This window comes from Pseudophryne corroboree, chromosome 8 (assembly GCF_028390025.1).
Source record: "Pseudophryne corroboree isolate aPseCor3 chromosome 8, aPseCor3.hap2, whole genome shotgun sequence".
Taxonomy (NCBI): domain Eukaryota; kingdom Metazoa; phylum Chordata; class Amphibia; order Anura; family Myobatrachidae; genus Pseudophryne; species Pseudophryne corroboree.
Window position 1 is genome coordinate 372,468,947 of NC_086451.1, and position 19,031 is coordinate 372,487,977.

Genomic DNA, 19,031 nt, shown 5'->3' on the forward strand with positions numbered 1-19,031 from the left:
GCCGTCTATCCACTCGAATGGATAACTGCATGAGCTGATCCAAGCTATCAGGCAAGGGATATTGTACCAGTTGGTCTTTTAACTGGTTAGAAAGACCTCTTCGGTACTGGTGTCTCAGGGCTGGGTCATTCCACTGGGTATCATGGGCCAACCTCCAAAACTCCGTACAATAAACCTCAACTGGCCTTCGCCCTTGCTTAAGGATCGAAATCTGAGCCTCGACTGAGGCCGTCTTGTCAGGGTCATCATACAACATGCCCAGTGCCGTAAAAAAAGCATCAACACTTTTAAGCGACGGACAGTCAGGCTGCAACCCATATGCCCAGACCTGTGGGTCTCCTTGTAGCAAGGAAATCACTATGCCCACCCGCTGAATCTCCGACCCAGAAGACTGAGGCCTAAGTTGGAAATATAGCTTGCAGCTCTCCTTGAAACAAAAGAACTGCGAGCGATCTCCAGAAAAACGATCCGGGAGATTTACTTTCGGCTCCTTAACCCCTGAAGGTACTGCTGCTGCGGGAGCTCCGCCAGAGGCCTGCAAGGTGTGCATTTTAATGGACAAATCATTAAATTGTCGAGTCAGGACCTGCACCTGATCGACCACCTGTTGCAAAGTATTTTGAGGGGTATGCTCCATATTCCCACAAAATTTCAACAGGAATATTAGGCTGCTGAATATGTTATGCACACCAGTGGCAGCAGGAATGTACTGGTGTCTGAACGGAGAGGGATGCAAAACAAGTGAATTCACAGACAGACTGGGGAATATGACATTACATACACAGAAGGTGGTAAAAAGTTGGATAAGGATGCCGCACAGGACTAAGTGGTTTTTATTTTGAAATTTTTGCAAGAGGTTTCCAAGATAACCGACCAACCAGAAAATAGTTCTGGAATTTATCACCATCTACCAGTAAAGAGAATTTTTTATGTAGATATAAACAGTGATTGTCGATGGTGCTCCCATAGGTCCAATACATATGTAGTAGAGGGGAAAGAAACAGAAAAAAGAGACCTTTGTTGGGAGCACTCCCACTTGGAAACAAATATGATTTGAGTAATAGGCAGTGATGTAAAAAATAAAGTAATTTAAAACGTAACCTTTAATTGTATTGTATTAAAATATAGGTACACCAGAAAATATGTTGTTTCACTAATAAGTGGCTATTCAATGTAAGCCACCTGGTAAAGCTAAATTGTGAAAATATTGATGAATATACAAGGCATTATTTAGCAGGCCCAGAATGCTTGAATGTATAAATATATAAAGTAGGTGCTATGACCAAAGTAGTGCCGTCAAAAAAACCTACAACACCTGGTATTCCTTAGTGGTCCACCACCTAAGTACTGACCAGGCCCAACACCGTATTGCTTCCAAGATCAGACGAGATTGGGCATGCACGGTGTGGTATGGTAGTAGATTAGCATTGATATGGCAAATTCTACCGCTAATATATAGCTGGTAGAAGGTTATTGGTAAGCACCTCGTTACCAAATTGACCAAATGATCTCTAAAGAGACAATATATGTTTAACCATCATTACACCAAAATGTATCCCAAATATGTAGGTATACGTAAGTTTAAATCATGTGGTCAATAATTTCTTGGCCAGCGGGGAATGCCTGTATGTTTCATTGTGTGCTATGCAGCACCTTTAAAAGTGGGTTTCTGCAATGGGTGAGGCAGGTATAGACCACTGTTATACTGATGACATGCCGCAATGTTTGTATATGATCCAAAGAGAAATCGTCTCTATTATTAATTGGATCTCCCTATTAAAGGGGAAAAAAAGGTTATTGTGAAATTATGAACTCCAAAAGTTGCAAATAAAGCTCCTAATATGCCATAATATAAATTGTAGGACAAAGGGTGGACATAGAATGATATGGAAATTTTTCAGCTTGGAGAAAGAAAAAAGAGACAGACTTAGAAAGTAGGCGAGATGTATAGCAGTCTCAATTATCCATTTGGAGGCTAATTAGTACAATAGTGCCTAACATGGTATAAGTGCTGTCTTTGAAACAAAAAAGTTACCACAATAACTATTTTGCATGTATCCACAGTGTGTCTATAATATATCTGTCTAACATGTAACAGACAGATAGATAAAGCCAGAATGAACCCAAAAGCCACATAGAAAACGAACCCCCACAGAAAGAACATATGCTAGGTAAATTTTACAATGTATTTAGCTATGATATGCACAATAGCTTTCTACTCCTGTAAAAACCTGCATATAAATAGGCGCTGATGCAATGCTTTATGATAATTGGCATAACATTTGCCAAAGAGACCGATACACATTGATTATTGAATTTATATATGTGCAAGTTGATTTAACGGGAGACAGAATAGCAAATGGGACAAGAGAAATACTTATATGTTTGCCCGCTCGTGGTGCGCCGCTGGCCGCCGAGCTCCAGCGTCTGTGCGGCTTGTCTGATCTCCTCTCCTGCTGACGGGAGACAGAATAGCAAGTGGGACAAGCTAATCAGTGAAACGTACGTTGGGAGGTGAACAGGGTCACGATGAGTGCGCTCATGTGACCGGAGACCGGCAGGAAAGGAGATCAGACAAGCCGCATAGACGCTGGAGCTCGGCGGCCAGCAGCGCACCACGAGCGGGCAAACACTTAGGTATTTCTTTTGTCCCACTTGCTATTCTGTCTCCCGTCAGCAGGAGAGGAGATCAGACAAGCCGCACAGACGCTGGAGCTCGGCGGCCAGCGGCGCACCACGAGCGGGCAAACATATAAGTATTTCTCTTGTCCCATTTGCTATTCTGTCTCCCGTTAAATCAACTTGCACATATATAAATTCAATAATCAATGTGCATCGGTCTCTTTGGCAAATGTTATGCCAATTATCATAAAGCATTGCATCAGCGCCTATTTATATGCAGGTTTTTACAGGAGTAGAAAGCTATTGTGCATATCATAGCTAAATACATTGTAAAATTTACCTAGCATATGTTCTTTCTGTGGGGGTTCGTTTTCTATGTGGCTTTTGGGTTCATTCTGGCTTTATCTATCTGTCTGTTACATGTTAGACAGATATATTATAGACACACTGTGGATACATGCAAAATAGTTATTGTGGTAACTTTTTTGTTTCAAAGACAGCACTTATACCATGTTAGGCACTATTGTACTAATTAGCCTCCAAATGGATAATTGAGACTGCTATACATCTCGCCTACTTTCTAAGTCTGTCTCTTTTTTCTTTCTCCAAGCTGAAAAATTTCCATATCATTCTATGTCCACCCTTTGTCCTACAATTTATATTATGGCATATTAGGAGCTTTATTTGCAACTTTTGGAGTTCATAATTTCACAATAACCTTTTTTTCCCCTTTAATAGGGAGATCCAATTAATAATAGAGACGATTTCTCTTTGGATCATATACAAACATTGCGGCATGTCATCAGTATAACAGTGGTCTATACCTGCCTCACCCATTGCAGAAACCCACTTTTAAAGGTGCTGTATAGCACACAATGAAACATACAGGCATTCCCCGCTGGCCAAGAAATTATTGACCACATGATTTAAACTTACGTATACCTACATATTTGGGATACATTTTGGTGCAATGATGGTTAAACATATATTGTCTCTTTAGAGATCATTTGGTCAATTTGGTAACGAGGTGCTTACCAATAACCTTCTACCAGCTATATATTAGCGGTAGAATTTGCCATATCAATGCTAATCTACTACCATACCACACCGCGCATGCCCAATCTCGTCTGATCTTGGAAGCAATACGGTGTTGGGCCTGGTCAGTACTTAGGTGGTGGACCACTAAGGAATACCAGGTGTTGTAGGTTTTTTTGACGGCACTACTTTGGTCATAGCACCTACTTTATATATTTATACATTCAAGCATTCTGGGCCTGCTAAATAATGCCTTGTATATTCATCAATATTTTCACAATTTAGCTTTACCAGGTGGCTTACATTGAATAGCCACTTATTAGTGAAACAACATATTTTCTGGTGTACCTATATTTTAATACAATACAATTAAAGGTTACGTTTTAAATTACTTTATTTTTTACATCACTGCCTATTACTCAAATCATATTTGTTTCCAAGTGGGAGTGCTCCCAACAAAGGTCTCTTTTTTCTGTTTCTTTCCCCTCTACTACATACACAGAAGGTGATAGGGTAACAAAATAAACACAAAGTGAACAGAGAAGCCCAAAGGCTAAGAAACTGGGTGTCTCCCTAGTATTAGGAATGCTCAGATGGAAAGAAGCGAGATGTTGTGATTTAATACGTAGAGAACCCGAAATGCTGTTGCTAAGGGCAACAGCAAAACCCTAAAGGGTTACCAACGGGTGTGGCAGTAAACTCCTTGGTCAGAGATGGAATAATAGACACAAGGAGAGTCTCCACAATCCTAGTCCTCACTTGCAGTGCACTGGTTCAGTTTACTGCCACTAAACTGACACCTGAACACCTTGCACAGTGAGAAAGGATTTTGGCAGGCAAGTCTGAGAATACAGCCGCAAACTTGCTAGGTTCACAGAGTAGCAAAAGAACCCCAGCAGGTTAAACGACTGACTCCAGTCTTACTGCTAGGTCTGGATTGGCAGAGTGTAATACCAAATCCCAAGGCCTATTTGCAGTAAGCAACAAACAAATACAAAGTTTACACAGTACTAGCTAGCTTTCAGGAACTGACTAACCAACAAAGATTCAGCAGCATCTGCCTAACCTGAGAAGAGGGTTTATATAGCAGGTGCTGTCCACGCCCCACTCAGACCTCACAGACTGTGAGCACAAAAACCAGCACCGGATCCCCTGCCGTGCACAGAGCCTGTAACCACTGCACAGCAAAAGACCCGAACCGGAGTATCAGCTACGCTCAGGTTACTCCGCTAGCACTTGTCTCCCGGTTGCCATGACGACGTGGCAGCACAGAGCAGGAGACCCTAACAACTTGGGCCTGCGTCTGGCCTCCCTCAAGGTCCATATATCTGCCTTGTCGGTGTGGTTTCAGAGAAAATTTGCATCTCTTCCTGACGTTCACACTTTCACTCAGGGTGTTCTACGGATTCAGGGATTCAGCCTCCCTATGTCCGTCCTGTGGCTCCGTGGGATCTGTCTGTTGTTCTGAATGCCCTACAAGAGTCTCCATTTGAAACTCTTGAGTCGGTGGACCTTAAATGCCTTACGCTTAAGGTCGTGTTTCTGTTGGCTATTGCCTCTGCTAGGAGGGTGTTGGACTTAGGTGCTTTGTCCTGTCGTCCGCCCTCTCTGATTTTTCACCGTGACCGGGCAGTTCTTCAAACTCGCCCAGATTATTTGCCTAATGTGGTATAATCTTTTCACCTTAACCAGGAGATTGTGGTTCCGGCCTTCATCTCTTCTAGTTTGTCCTCCAAAGAGCGATCTTTGGATGTGGTACGGGCTCTCCATATTTATGTGGAAAGGACTGCCTCTATCAGGAGGTTAGATTCCCTTTTTGTACTTTTTATTTTTCACAAACGTGGCTGGCCTGCGAATAAGCAAATCTTGGCCAGATGGATTAGAATGGTGATTGCACAAGCCTATGCGCAGGCTGGACTCCCAGCTCCTGCTGCTATCAAAGCCCATTCTACTCGGTCTGTTGGACTTTCTTGGGCGGCCCGCCATGGCGCATCCACAGAACAATTGTGCAAGGCGGCTACATGGTTCTCAGTGAACACGTTCAGCAGGTTCTCTGCCTTTGATACTTCTGCCTCCCAGGATGCTTCCTTTGAAGGGTGGGTTCTTGTGCCCGCTACAGTGCATCCCCTCCTATGAGGAACTGCTTTAGGACATCCCCGATGTTATTCCCTGTGGAATTCCAGTGTACCCCGCTGCAGGAAAGGAGATTTATGGTAGACTTACCATTGTTAACTCTCTTTCTGCGAGGTACACTGGATTCCACAGTCGCCCACCCTGACGCACTTAGCTTCTTTGGGTTTTGTATGGCATTAGCCGCTAGTCCCTTCACTGTCGTGAGAATGTGGTTCTATGTGTCTAACATCTACCGTCTCTCTTACCTGCTAATGCATTGGACTGGTTAACAAAACTGAGCTCCAGTGTCTGGAGGCAGGGCTATAGAGGAGGCAGTGCAGTGCATCCTGGGAACAGTAAAAGCTTTAGCCTGTTGGTGCCTCGAATCCATATCCAACTCTACACCCCGATGTTATTCCCTGTGGAATCCAGTGTACCTCACAGAAAGAGATTTAACAATGGTAAGTCAACCATAAATCTCCTTTTACAGGTGAATCCTTATACAGCTAGCCTTAATACGCCATGCAGCGCGATACCAGTGCAGCTTTGCCAACGTCAGGACGTACTAGGTGACTGTGTCACTGAGTCTGTATATGGAGCAGAACAGAACGACACAGTTCAGAGACTCAGTCGCACACAAATATACAAGTGTTATATATCAAATTATTTAGCACAGTCTCCTCATGCATCCTATTCACGTTGCGTTGTGACTAAGGGGTCTATTAACTAAGCCTTGGATGGAGATAAAGTCAGAGGAGATAAAGTACCAGCCAATCGGCCCCTGTCATTTTTCAAACACAGCCTGTGCCATGGCAGTTAGGAGCCAATTGGCTGGTACTTTATCTCCGTCGACTTTACCTCCATCCAAGGCTTAGTAAATATTCCCCTAAATTTAATTTTCAGCAAAAAAAGATACCCGATGCTCAGCGGCAGATTGGGAACAAAAAGCGGCCCTGGAAAAATTTGTACTAGGGGCCCCACATGGGCAACACCAAAGGTGTAAAGTCTAGCCATGGGCCATGGCAGCAGCACCCTCCCCCCAAGACTTTCCAGATAGTGGGCATGTCCATCATCAAGGGGGAAGTTAAAAAGAAATAAAATTAAATATTATGAGCACATTATATGATACACCTTCAGAATTTAGGAAACTATATCATTCTTTAGAAAGATATATTTTCTTGCTTATTACACCAACCGTATCCCAATCACTATTCACTCAATCTTATATGTCAGCCAAGCAGGCAGACAGAGCACACACTAGATCATCTGCAATCACAGGCTAAGTGGCAAAGTAATTTCCATATATGCAAATTATTTTTCATCTTATTCATTATGCCGATAAAAAGGACCACATGTCCTCAAATAAAACAGGCCCCACGGGTGTGTCGGCCCACCGGGAACCTTCCTATGGCCAATCCGCCTCTGCCGATGCTAGGAGATTTTCCCATGACCTGCATGCCTAGAGAGTCTCTTTGGCGTGACTCCAGCAAATATGTATGAGGACATATCTGTATGTACATTGTACATGGCCATTGGAAATAAATGGAAGGCAATCAGCTGCATGTGCTCTGGAGAACACTGTGTTTCACAATAAATCTCACCCTAAACCTGCAAAGTGTTAGAAGTGGAATCCACTACTGCCCAGTCTCCAACAAAATGGCTCCTCTGAGGAAACTTCATTCCCTAACCAAGATGGCCACCAATATTGTATCTTTGCATGCGCAGTGCATCTGAAGCTAAACCAAGAAATATTTTACGAGACATCTATTATACAGCTTTATTTGATTACAGGTAAGATAATTACATGCGATCCACTCTCCTTAATTGGCTACAGGTAAGTTAAGTAACTTTCACCATATATACACACCTGAGATATCATTTTATCCTAGTCACTAATCCCTCAAGACAAGATGAATGTCAGCCACAAAGTTTCTTTCAATCATTATTAAATAAAAAAATATTCTCACTTCTCATATAGGAAGCTTTCTTAATAAGGACACAAGCCTGAACTTTTCCCAATTAAAATCTGAATATCTTTTGATGTAGTAAACAAATCATTTCCTAATCTGCGCTCCCACATTTCTGTGTATTATAATAATATATGTGAAGTGAAAGAACTGTTAGCAAACATGTTTTAATGAGCATATTTCCTCTCAAAGTTTAGAAAAGTTTTGTCTTGTTTGACATAATTGTTTTGCTAAGCAACAGAGTAAGGTCAGTAATAATCTTATTCTGGTGACACTTGAACCTCATGGGATGATAATTTGGAACCATTTCAAATATGTTAGCGTAAAAGCTGAGGAACAAATATCAATTTCAGTTCTGTGGTCAGGGGAAGATGGCGTGCCAAAAATCTTTTTTTTTTCTGCAGTGGCTCCGCTAGGAGCAAAAGGTTAATTGGGAACTAGGCAGCGCAAGTTATTAAATATGCTTGTCCACTCTAAAACGATAATGGATAGACTTTTATAGCACTCGTGTTTTTTCTTTCTACAGGCTTCAATTCATTTGACTATGTTTTTATATATTTAATGACAGAGGTACAAGGTTATTTTAAAATAAAGTGAGCCAAATATTTAAATTGTATTTTATATCATTTGAGTTGTCCAAACAACTGTTTAATTGGGAAATTATTAACAAAATTGCTGTATCTTTGGGAAAGTATATTGCAAGTAACTAATTAGAACTAAGTACCGTAAAGAAAGTTATCAGTTCACAGCTTCCTTGGATTATTTCATAGACTTTTTTTTTTTGATTGAAAATTTTCTTTTAACACTGTAGCTCGAATTTACATGATTTCAGTAATTTTCTTAATATGTTGCAGAGAAGAATGGAAAGAGAACAGTAAACAAAATGTTTCAGCAGTATCCGTATGATAGGTCGACATGGATTAGGATAACAGTCAATAGGTCAACCACTATTTGGTTGACATTGACATGTCGACACAGGAAAACGGTCAACATGTTGAACTTGTCGACATGAGATATATTGGCACATGAAAAGGTCGACATGGCTTTAAAAAAAAAAAAATTCATACTTTACCAACCACATGAACTACGATTTGGAATAGTAACCTTACCCGCAGCATGGCGAGCGAACCGAGCCATAAGAGAGGACGCGGTGCACTAATTGGGGTTCCTGGTCATGTTAAGCAAAAAATTACACCAAAAAAGTGTAAAAATGTCATGTTGACCTTTTAATATGTCAATGTGTTCCATGTTGACCATTTTAATGTGTCAACCTTTTTCTCGTGTCGACCATGCCATTGTTGACCAATAGTGGCTAACCTATTGACTGTCGACCAAATTTATGTCGACCCACTGATCCATAACCGTTTCAGCATATTGGGGGTAATTCAGACCTGATCGTAGATGTGCAAAAAAAAACACATATCTATGGTGAAATTCTTAGACACACGGGGGGACGCCCAACACAGGTCATGCCCGCCCCGCATGCCGCATCCAGTACCCCCACATATATGCGAAAGCATTGCATGACGGCGATGCTTTCGCATGTTTCGAGTAGCCCTCGGCCTCGCAGCCTAGCTGTGAAGGAAGGCGACTAGCCACCATGTTTCGGGTTGCAGCGGCTGCGTGCGACGTCACCCAGCCACCACGGCCCACCCTGCAAACGGTCTGAACACGCCTGCGTTGTCCGGAGAAACGCCCCCTCCGATGCAACGCCCCCTCTCGCCCCGCGAATGCCCCTGCCTGTCAATCAGGCAGAGGCGTTAGCACAAGTGAGATGCCGTCGCATCTCAATGTGTGCGTACCTGCAATGCAGCTGCTGCACTTGGGCACACTTGTCTGGCCCTCAGCCTGCGACCGCTGTTGTAGCAACGTCCAGGTCTGAATCGGCCCCATAAATTCAGATGGTTCAGTGTTTCTACAACTACAAATTTAAAAGTTTATTGCCAAACTATTTTTATTTTTTTGTCTGTTCTTTAAAAGATTTTATTGATTGAACGGACAGCGTAAACAATTGCAGTCAAGAGGAGAATAGAGGAGCAGCAATAACTAATTCATCCTTGAGATAATATTTTCTTTCCTATGACCCCTTTTCTCTTATCGCATAAACTTTATTCAACAATCCTGGGGTTTACATGTAGTGCTTTTTTCCCCCCCTACATTAGACAAAGATTCTGAAAGGTTTCTCACACTGCCAAACTAGAAGCAAGGCTGTAGACTAATTTTTTTAGCCAAGTTTATTAAATTAGTGTAAAGAAAGGAATACTTTATGGTGCGGAATTTATCTCCCAGCTTTTAGATTAGTGGTTTACCCATGTCAGCTGAACTATTATTACTGTGTTATTTGTTTGTCTTTTTGTAAGGTCATCATTTGCACTGGAATGCTGGTCAAGTTCGTTGGTAAGATTTGTGCAATTAATTGCCAACTTAATTAAGCTTTGATCCCAAAGAATGCTCACAAGTTCCGACAAAGCATGTCTAAAATATTAAACATCTCTCTTTTCTGACTTCACCTAACTAGCTGGGAAAATTTGCTTCGTATAGACAGAACAACATTCTTACTGTGTATTCAACGCTCACAGATTACCATTAAAAAGATCTTTACAGAGGACATAAAAAGAAAATACTCAAGTGTTGTTACGTTTTGGCTGACTAACAAAATTCCTAAGTAAATCACAGTGGTATTGAACCCATATCATTGTTTATTACAATGGTAACTTCACTTGTATAAAACTACAAATTGGTGATTGAGTATTCTCTGCTGTGTTATCATGACTGTTCATGGATGCAGAGACTAATTACATTTTCCCCACCTATTGGTAGAAGGCAAGCTTATTATTTTTTTCCTTATGGGGACTTAATTTACAAATTTAGGGGAGATGTATCAAGCACTGTTAAGAGTGGAGACATTCGGCGGGATGTACTAAGGGAAAAATGCGGTAAAGCCCCCGTTTTCAAATGTAGTAAGACTCCACCGCTGATTTTTCACCGCCGAGGGTATCGCCATCTCTGGATGGCGATACCCTATAGAAGCCTATGGGCTTCTTATTGCCGGCCGCCGCAACCTGCCACCGCCCCGCCGCAGACGCCGACCCCCCTCCCCCTCGGCATACCTTCCTCCAGGCAGCCCTGGTCCCGGAAGGTAATCTCTTCCTCCCCCTAGCAACGCATCCGGAGGTCCTTCCAAGTGCAGAGGGGAGGAGGAGGCGCCAGGGGCAGCCTGCTGCTGCTTCCCGGCGTGTGGGCAGTGTTGGGACGCCTGGGAGGTGACGGAGACCCCCTGCAGACCACCTCACAGGTATCGTGGGGGGCATCCGTCACCGCATTGCGATTTTGATCGCATATGTTAGTACATATGCGATCAACATCGCTGCGGTAGGTGGCGAGGGGCGGCTATTTTAATACATCCCACCCATTGTATCAATCACTGTAAAGAGTGGAGAAGTTGTCCATAGCAAATAATTAGCTTCTACCTATCATTTTATAGAATATGTACTGTACTTAATCAATGCAACAGTACATTGAAGCCGATTGATTGCTATGATTAACTTCTCCATTGGTCCACTTCTCCATTTATTTCCACCGCTTGATGCATTTCTCCCTTAGGGGTCTATGTACTAAGCCTTGGAAACAGATAAAATGGACAGAAATATAGTACCAGCCAACCAGCTCCTAACTGCCATGTTACAGGCTGGGTTTAAAAAAAACAAGAGCTGGTTGGTTGGTTCTGATCTCCGTCCACTTTATCTCCTCCAAGGCTTAGTACATAGACCCCTTAGTCCCACCCAGAACCTCTCAGATAATCAGCTACCTCTTCACAGATACATATTAATGTGAAGTTAGACATTAGTACAGTGGGGGATGTGCGCTGAACTTTGAGACAATGATATTCAACAATCATAAATGCAGCATAAATAAGTAGTAAGTGTTCATGTACCAAAATAATCAGACTTACCTGTATGCTGTAAGTGTTCTTCAGGTGGGAAGAGTGGCAGATTATATACCTCCAGTGATCTGTAATACTGTTTAAGTTCCAGTTTATCTGTATAGCGCACACATATTCCTCAGCGCTTTACAGAATATTTAGTCATTCACATAAGTGCCTGCCCCAGTGGAGTTTACAATCTAGATTCACAATCTAGATTCACATGGAAACAAACTAGGCTCCATATTTTGTCAGGAGCCCTTTAACCTATAGTATGTTTGTGGACTGTGGGAGGAAACTGGAGTGTCCAGAAGAAACTCACAAACACAGGAAGAATGTACAAACTCCACACAAATAGGACCCGGCTGATGTAACCGCTTTGAGGGCACAGTGGAGAAACGCGTCAAGGAAGTGCCCTCCTTCCGTGGAATTTACTTTTGACCGGACTCCGTTTACCATCCTGCTCCGAGCAGCCTGCACCCTTCTCTCCCCCAATCTGTACATCAGGCTCTATATCGCAGCCGTAGCCGTCCGGCTGTGCGGCTACAGCTCGCCAGCACACACTAGGTAAGCCTGTGGGGGAGACGGTGACACCGCTGAACAGCAACTGATGGAGCTTTGAAAACACCTCCAAACAGCGGTGAGCATTGTTTTAAAGGTGGCTATTATCGTGCTGCTACATTGTATCAATATTAACAGCTTAAGATACCTGCTGGTGCAATTGAAATTTAAACAGGAATACAAACTGGTTCATTGTCATCTGGCTAAATTAGCCTTATTTGGACTTCCAACCACCAGTAATTGTTTCCAATCTTTCCACGGGAGGTGTCCATCTAATATCGTCCATAATGTTCTTATTGTTACATTTTAATTGTGTTTATTAAAATTCTTATTTTTATCTTGCATCCACGCTATCTATTATAAAATTATTTTTTAAACATTCTCTTAGCATAAGGTGATATTCCAGATCATCTCTTGGGAGCTGCTGATGTTATGATATAGTGTCCAGCAATTGTGATTATTATACTATACATTGTCATTCAGCTATATTTTGCACCTGATTACTACTATTTATTGTAATTGTTTTATAGTCCCTCTGCCATATCGAGAATTCAGGCACTACATCAGGGACTCCTCTCCCACACTGCTTTCCTTGCTGTGAGCCCGGCACTGTTGACATGGATATTTATCAAAGCGAGTAGAGAGATAAATTGGAGAGAGAAAGTACCAACCGATCAGCTTCTAACTGCCATTTTACAGGATGTGTTTGACAAATAGCAGTAAGTAGCTGATTGGCTGGTGCCTTATCTCTCTCCAAGCTTTGATAAATCTCCCCCTCCAGAGTGTCACAAGCCTCATTTCCAAGAAGACTGCTGGCTGCCATCACCCTGTGGAATTGACATACTGTACAGTGCCTTGCTAAAGTATTCACCCCCCTTTGCATTTTTCATGTTTTGTTGCCTCACAACCTGGAATTAAAATGGATTGTTTGAAGGTTTGCATCATTTCATTCACAGAACATGGCTACAACTTTGAAGATGTTTTTTTTTTTTTTTTTTTATTGTGAAGCAAACAACAAATAGGTCAAAATAACAGAAAACTTCAGTGTGCATAACTATTCACCCCCCTGAAGTCAGTACTTTGTAGAGCCACCTTTTGCAGCAATTACAGCTGCAAGTCGCTTTGGATAAGTCTCTATGAGCTTGCCACATCTTGCCCTGGGATTTTTGCTCATACCTCAAGGCAAAACTGCTCCAGCTCCTTCATTTTGGATGGTTTCTGATTGTGAACAGCAATCTTCAAGTCTGACCACAGATTCTCAATTGGATTGAGATCTGGGCTTTGACTAGGCCATTCCAACACATTTAAATGTGTCCCCTTAAACCACTCGAGTGTTGCCTTAGCAGAATGCTTCAGGTCATTGTCCTGCTGGAAGGTGAACCTCCGTCCCAGTCTCAAATCACAGGCAGACTGAAACAGGTTTTGCTCAAGAATATCCCTGTATTTAGCAACATCCATCTTTCCCTCGACTCGAAACAGTTTCCCAGTCATTGCTGCTGAAAAACATTCCCACAGCATGATGCTGCCACCACCGTGTTTCACTGTGGGGATGGTGTTCTTGGGGTGATGGAATGTGTTGGGTTTGTGCCAGAAATAGCATTTTCCTTGGTGGCCGAAAAGTTACATTTTAGTCTCATCTGACCAGAGCACCTTCCTCCATACATTTGGGGAGTCATCCACATGCCTTTTGGCAAACTCAAAACATGCCTTCTTATTTTTAACACTAAGTAATAGCTTTTTTCTGGTCACTCTTCCATAAAGCCCAGCTCTATGGATTGTACAGCTTATTGTGGGCACATGCGCAGATACACCAGTCTCCGCTGTGGAACTCTGCAGCTCCTTCAGGGTTAACTTTGGTCTCTGTGCTTCCTCTCTGATTAATGCCCTCCTTGCCTGGCCTGTGAGTTTTGGTGGCCGGCCCTCTTCTGGCAGGTTTGTTGTGGTACCATGTTCTTTCCATTTGAAGATGATGGATTTGATGGTGACATGTACTTCTCAACAACTTTGTCCCTGACTTGTTTGGAGAGCTCCTTGGTCTTCATGGTGTGATGCCTCTTACTTAGTGGTGTTGCAGCCTCTGGGGCCTTTCAGAAAAGGTGTGTTTGTATTGACAGATCATGTGACACTTAGATTGCACACAGGTGGACGTCATTTCACTAATTATGTGACTTCTGAAGGTAATTGGTTGCACCAGAACTTCTGAGGGGCTTCATAGCAAAGGGGATGAATACATATGCACATGCCAATTTTCAAATATATAAAAAAAAAATTGTATACATTTTTCTCATTTCACTTCTCCAACTTGGACTATTTTGTGCAAATCCATCACATAAAATTCAGTGCAGGCAGTGGGGGAGAGACCGGGTTCCAGATTGTGCAACTGAATTATGCATATATATATATATATATATATATATTTATTTATATATATATATATATATGTTATACTACACTTTTCTACAAAACATTGTTGTTATTAGTCTGGTATAATATCATGCATGTACTAGGAGTATTTACTATATTTATTCATCATGGGGCTTAGACCATCATTAGTCTCTAATCATTGGTCCCTACTTCAGAATTTCCCCGGTGGGCCTTCATGCCCCAGCCCGACACTGCACACAGATATATATATATATATATATATGTGTGTGTTATAAGACAAAAACACTTAATCGGCAACCCCATGACAGAAGACTGTCTCCAGAGTCACATGTTGCTGCTTGTGATCCAGAGAGAAATCAGTGGCTACGCTCACACACAGAGGATCCTCTGTCTCCTCTACAGAGAAACCATTGAGTTAGCTCACATGGACCAGGGAGAAGTTGCTGCCATGAATAGCTTGCGCAATAAATCTTTTTTTTCCTAATTTTATTTTTTCTTGTAAATCTCAGACATGCACATGATAAGACGCCCATGTAGGCTGCTATCACCTCCCATCATTTGACTAACCTTGTGTCCAATAACTGGTTTTATGATGTTGTTGAATCAATAAATAAGCCCCAGCAAAAAAAGATTAAGAGAAAAGCGGAAAGTGCCAGCATATGACCGGTCTGATTTAACATTTTGCTGACTGAACCATTAAAAAAGTTCTTTATTCAGTGGCACAGAGAGTGTGGCGGCACTGGAGGGTACGGATTACCTGAGCCTGGGCTTTGTCAGAGGGGCCCAGAAGGTGCCAGGGCCAGCCATGGAATAGACGAGCCCCCCATTTATTGTTGGTGCTTAGTGGGTATGTTATGGCATCCACATGTTTGGTCACAACCCTCCGTAGCAATAGGGCCAGTCAATTGTCTTGGCAGCCCTGACTATATTCTGTACCCAGGGGCGCAGCTAGGTGCCATGGTACCTGGAGCAAGGGTACAGTATGTTGCGGCACCCCCCCTCCTTTATACTCAATTGGGGGCATGGACAATATGTGGGGGCATGTTGTGTTTGAAAGGATAAAAGTGTGCTGTGATTATAGTTGTTTTATTATGTTGTCCTCCTAATTGTACACTTATGCCTGGGTGCCCTCCCAGCAAAGAAATACTGTTCTCTATACATAGCCACATAAGGCGGCACTCCCCAGACTTCATAGCACTCAAACACATCCACAAAATGATTCAGAAGTTTCAATCATAGTTAATGATTTTCCTCAGGATCCTGTTCTGATGCTATGCAGTCTGTGGAGTGCCGCCCTATGTGGTGATGTAGATTATCATTTACATGTCATCTTTACTGACTCACCCTCATTACTGTGTGACACACATGGCAACCAAGAGGGTGGGGGTGGATACTATTTATCTGGGGACAGGATTGCCAGAGGATCCTGGGTCCGCTGAAGCCCCCCCCCACCCCCCTCTTACCTATCAGCAGCCTTTGTCTCCCCAGCCCAGCACACTCTGCTGTTTGCTGGGCTGCAGTGGGGTCGGGGAGGATGCTGTTGCCAAGCAGAAGCAGCCTCTTCTGCCTGTGTAGGGGGAGGGTGGGAGCAATCACATTGATCACCCCCCACACTTGGATTTGCCCTTGGTCATGGGCTCATGGTGCCACCCTGTTCAGCAAGTAGCACAGCAAAAAAAAAAATTATTGACCATGCCTCCCCTTATTAGACTACACACCTGCATTAACCAGCCCAGCTATGCTCTCTACGGCCCTATTAACACAGAAGAGCCACTGCCAAACGTTCCTTACCAGCTCAGGTTCCTGTGTTGTTGGCTGGTGAAGCCTGGAGGCAGAGCTGCAAGGAGTGACTCACGAGCTCCACAAAGGCTCATGGGAGGAGCTACTGCAGCTGGGCATTAGTAGCTTCCCCTCTTCAGTGGTACAAGTAGACTATTTGTTAGTGGTACTGAGTGCACACACAAAATGGTCACTGAAAGCGTGGACCTGTCAACATGCTCATCTCTACATATCACCCATTGCTCGTCACTCTGGGAGCATTCCTTTCCATTCCATATAAATCTTACCTATATCGTGGTTGAAATAGATCTTTCCTGGGCAGACAGTGTCTTCAGTCGGTATTCGTTATTCATGTAGGAGATCACATGCTCTGGAAAATGCCTGTTTGTGTAGGAATATAACTAAGATTATCATACAAGAGAGATTCAACCAGATCCGTGCCACCTGTGTGATCTCATAGTGCTGCATCTATCAGCCACATCATCATCTCCTGCCTGCGTCTCTCAGCAACACCATTGTCTCCTGCTTGCGTCTCTAAGCCACATCATCATCTCCTGCCTGCGTCTGTCAGCAACAGCATTGTCTCCTGCCTGCGTCTCTCAGCCACATCATCATCTCCTGCCTGCGTCTCTCAGCCACACCATTGTCTCCTGCTACTTCTCTCAGCAACAGCATCCATCTCCTGCCTGCGTCTCTCAGCCACATCATCATCTCCTGCCTGCGTCTCTCAGCCACGTCATCATCTCCTGCCTGCGTCTCTCAGCAACAGCATTGTCTCCTGCCTGTGTCTCTCAGCCACATCATCATCTCCTGCCTGCGTCTCTCAGCCACACCATTGTCTCCTGCCTGCGTCTCTCAGCCACACCATTGTCTCCTGCTACTTCTCTCAGCAACAGCATCCATCTCCTGCCTGCGTCTCTCAGCCACATCATCATCTCCTGCCTGCGTCTCTCAGCCACATCATCATCTCCTGCCTGCGTCTCTCAGCCACACCATTGTCTCCTGCTACTTCTCTCAGCAACAGCATCCATCTCCTGCCTGCGTCTCTCAGCCACATCATCATCTCCTGCCTGCATCTCTCAGCCACACCATTGTCTCCTGCTACTTCTCTCAGCAACAGCATCCATCTCCTGCCTGCGTCTCTCAGCCACATCATCATCTCCTGCCTGCGTCTCTCAGCCATGTCATTATCTCCTGCCTGCGTCTCTCAGCAACAGCATTGTCTCCTGCCTGTGTCTCTCAGCCACATCATCATCTCCTGCCTGCGTCTCTCAGCCACACCATTGTCTCCTGCCTGCGTCTCTCAGCCACACCATTGTCTCCTGCTACTTCTCTCAGCAACAGCATCCATCTTCTGCCTGCGTCTCTCAGCCACATCATCATCTCCTGCCTGCGTCTCTCAGCCACACCATTGTCTCCTGCTACTTCTCTCAGCAACAGCATCCATCTCCTGCCTGCGTCTCTCAGCCACATCATCATCTCCTGCCTGCGTCTCTCAGCCACACCATCATCTCCCACCTGTATCTCCCAGACATGACATTATCTCCCTTATCTTTCTTAGCTACCCTTATGTTTTTCTTTACAGAATTTATACTAAGAATATTAATAAAGCTTTCCTTATATGACTGTTGCAATCTTAGAATCACTATATGGGGGTAATACTCCCCTAAACTTAGTTTAAAATGTGTCCCAAGTAAGTTATTGCTCAAAACATATACAGTCTACCATTAAATGCATTTACTATATAAATCTACAAATATAACAGTATACTATAAATCTAGGTACTAGTACCATACTTAAATATACTCTAAGAATACTTTAATTTTGGCAAATATTAGTTCAGTTGGCAAAAGAAATGTTTGTGAACTGGTGTTTTTCTGAATCGATCTCTGGCGAATGGAAGACCCATTCATTATCCCTGAGGCCTGTGTAGATTCATGTGTAGGCACTGCCAATAATTTACACAGAGAGACAGCAAGAAGAGTATTACTATGTGCACAGTGACGTAGCAATAACCCCCACCCCCCCCCCCCCCCACCCCCTGCAGATCCCATGCGGTCTGCCTGTCTGCTGGAAATGTCCCTCCAAAAATGCCCACCCCCTATGAGGAGACATGCTAGAGACTCTACTGGACCTCTATCATCTGTAAAGGAAGCACAGCCCGTATAGCATTACCCAGAAGTGCCAGCATTCCCAGAGCATGAAATCCCTGGCAATGAGCATGAAACTCCTGGCAACACGCATTAAACCTCATAGAAACAAACATGAGGCCCTGATCAAGAAACCCCCGGCAACAAGCCTGAAACCCTGAACATGTAGATAAAGATTATAATTAATATATGAGGGGGGGGGGGGGGGGGGGGGCAGAAACTTTTTTGCCAGGTGGGTGCAAAATGTATAGTTGCACTACTGTATGTGGACATCACTTGTACATGGCATTACCCAAAATGCTGTTTACCATTATATAACAACATATATTAATATCACTTATGCGCCCTGATTGGTATCTGGCTTTATCTAGAATTTTTTTTAATAGCTGATCATTATGGGGATTTGTGCCCTGAAGCATGTTTCTTGCTTGCTACATAAGCTGCTACATAAGTATAAAGCTGTGATGGACCTCAGGTCAGGGCCGGATTAACAATGGG

General features: G+C 43.4%; 1 long non-coding RNA gene and 2 pseudogenes across 1 annotated transcript in view; 1 reads left to right on the forward strand and 2 right to left on the reverse strand.

Moving 5' to 3' along the window:
- Positions 1 to 16,754, reverse strand: part of LOC134947816 (uncharacterized) — a 368,541-nt gene extending 351,787 nt beyond the window's left edge. Inside the window, exon 1 of the long non-coding RNA XR_010182796.1 lies at positions 16,671 to 16,754. This is a non-coding gene — a long non-coding RNA (uncharacterized LOC134947816). The remainder of the gene's footprint in view (positions 1 to 16,670) is intronic.
- Positions 1,304 to 1,422, reverse strand: LOC134952087 (5S ribosomal RNA; annotated as a pseudogene).
- LOC134952382 (5S ribosomal RNA) lies at positions 3,712 to 3,830 on the forward strand (annotated as a pseudogene).
- Positions 16,755 to 19,031: the final 2,277 nt, after the last annotated feature.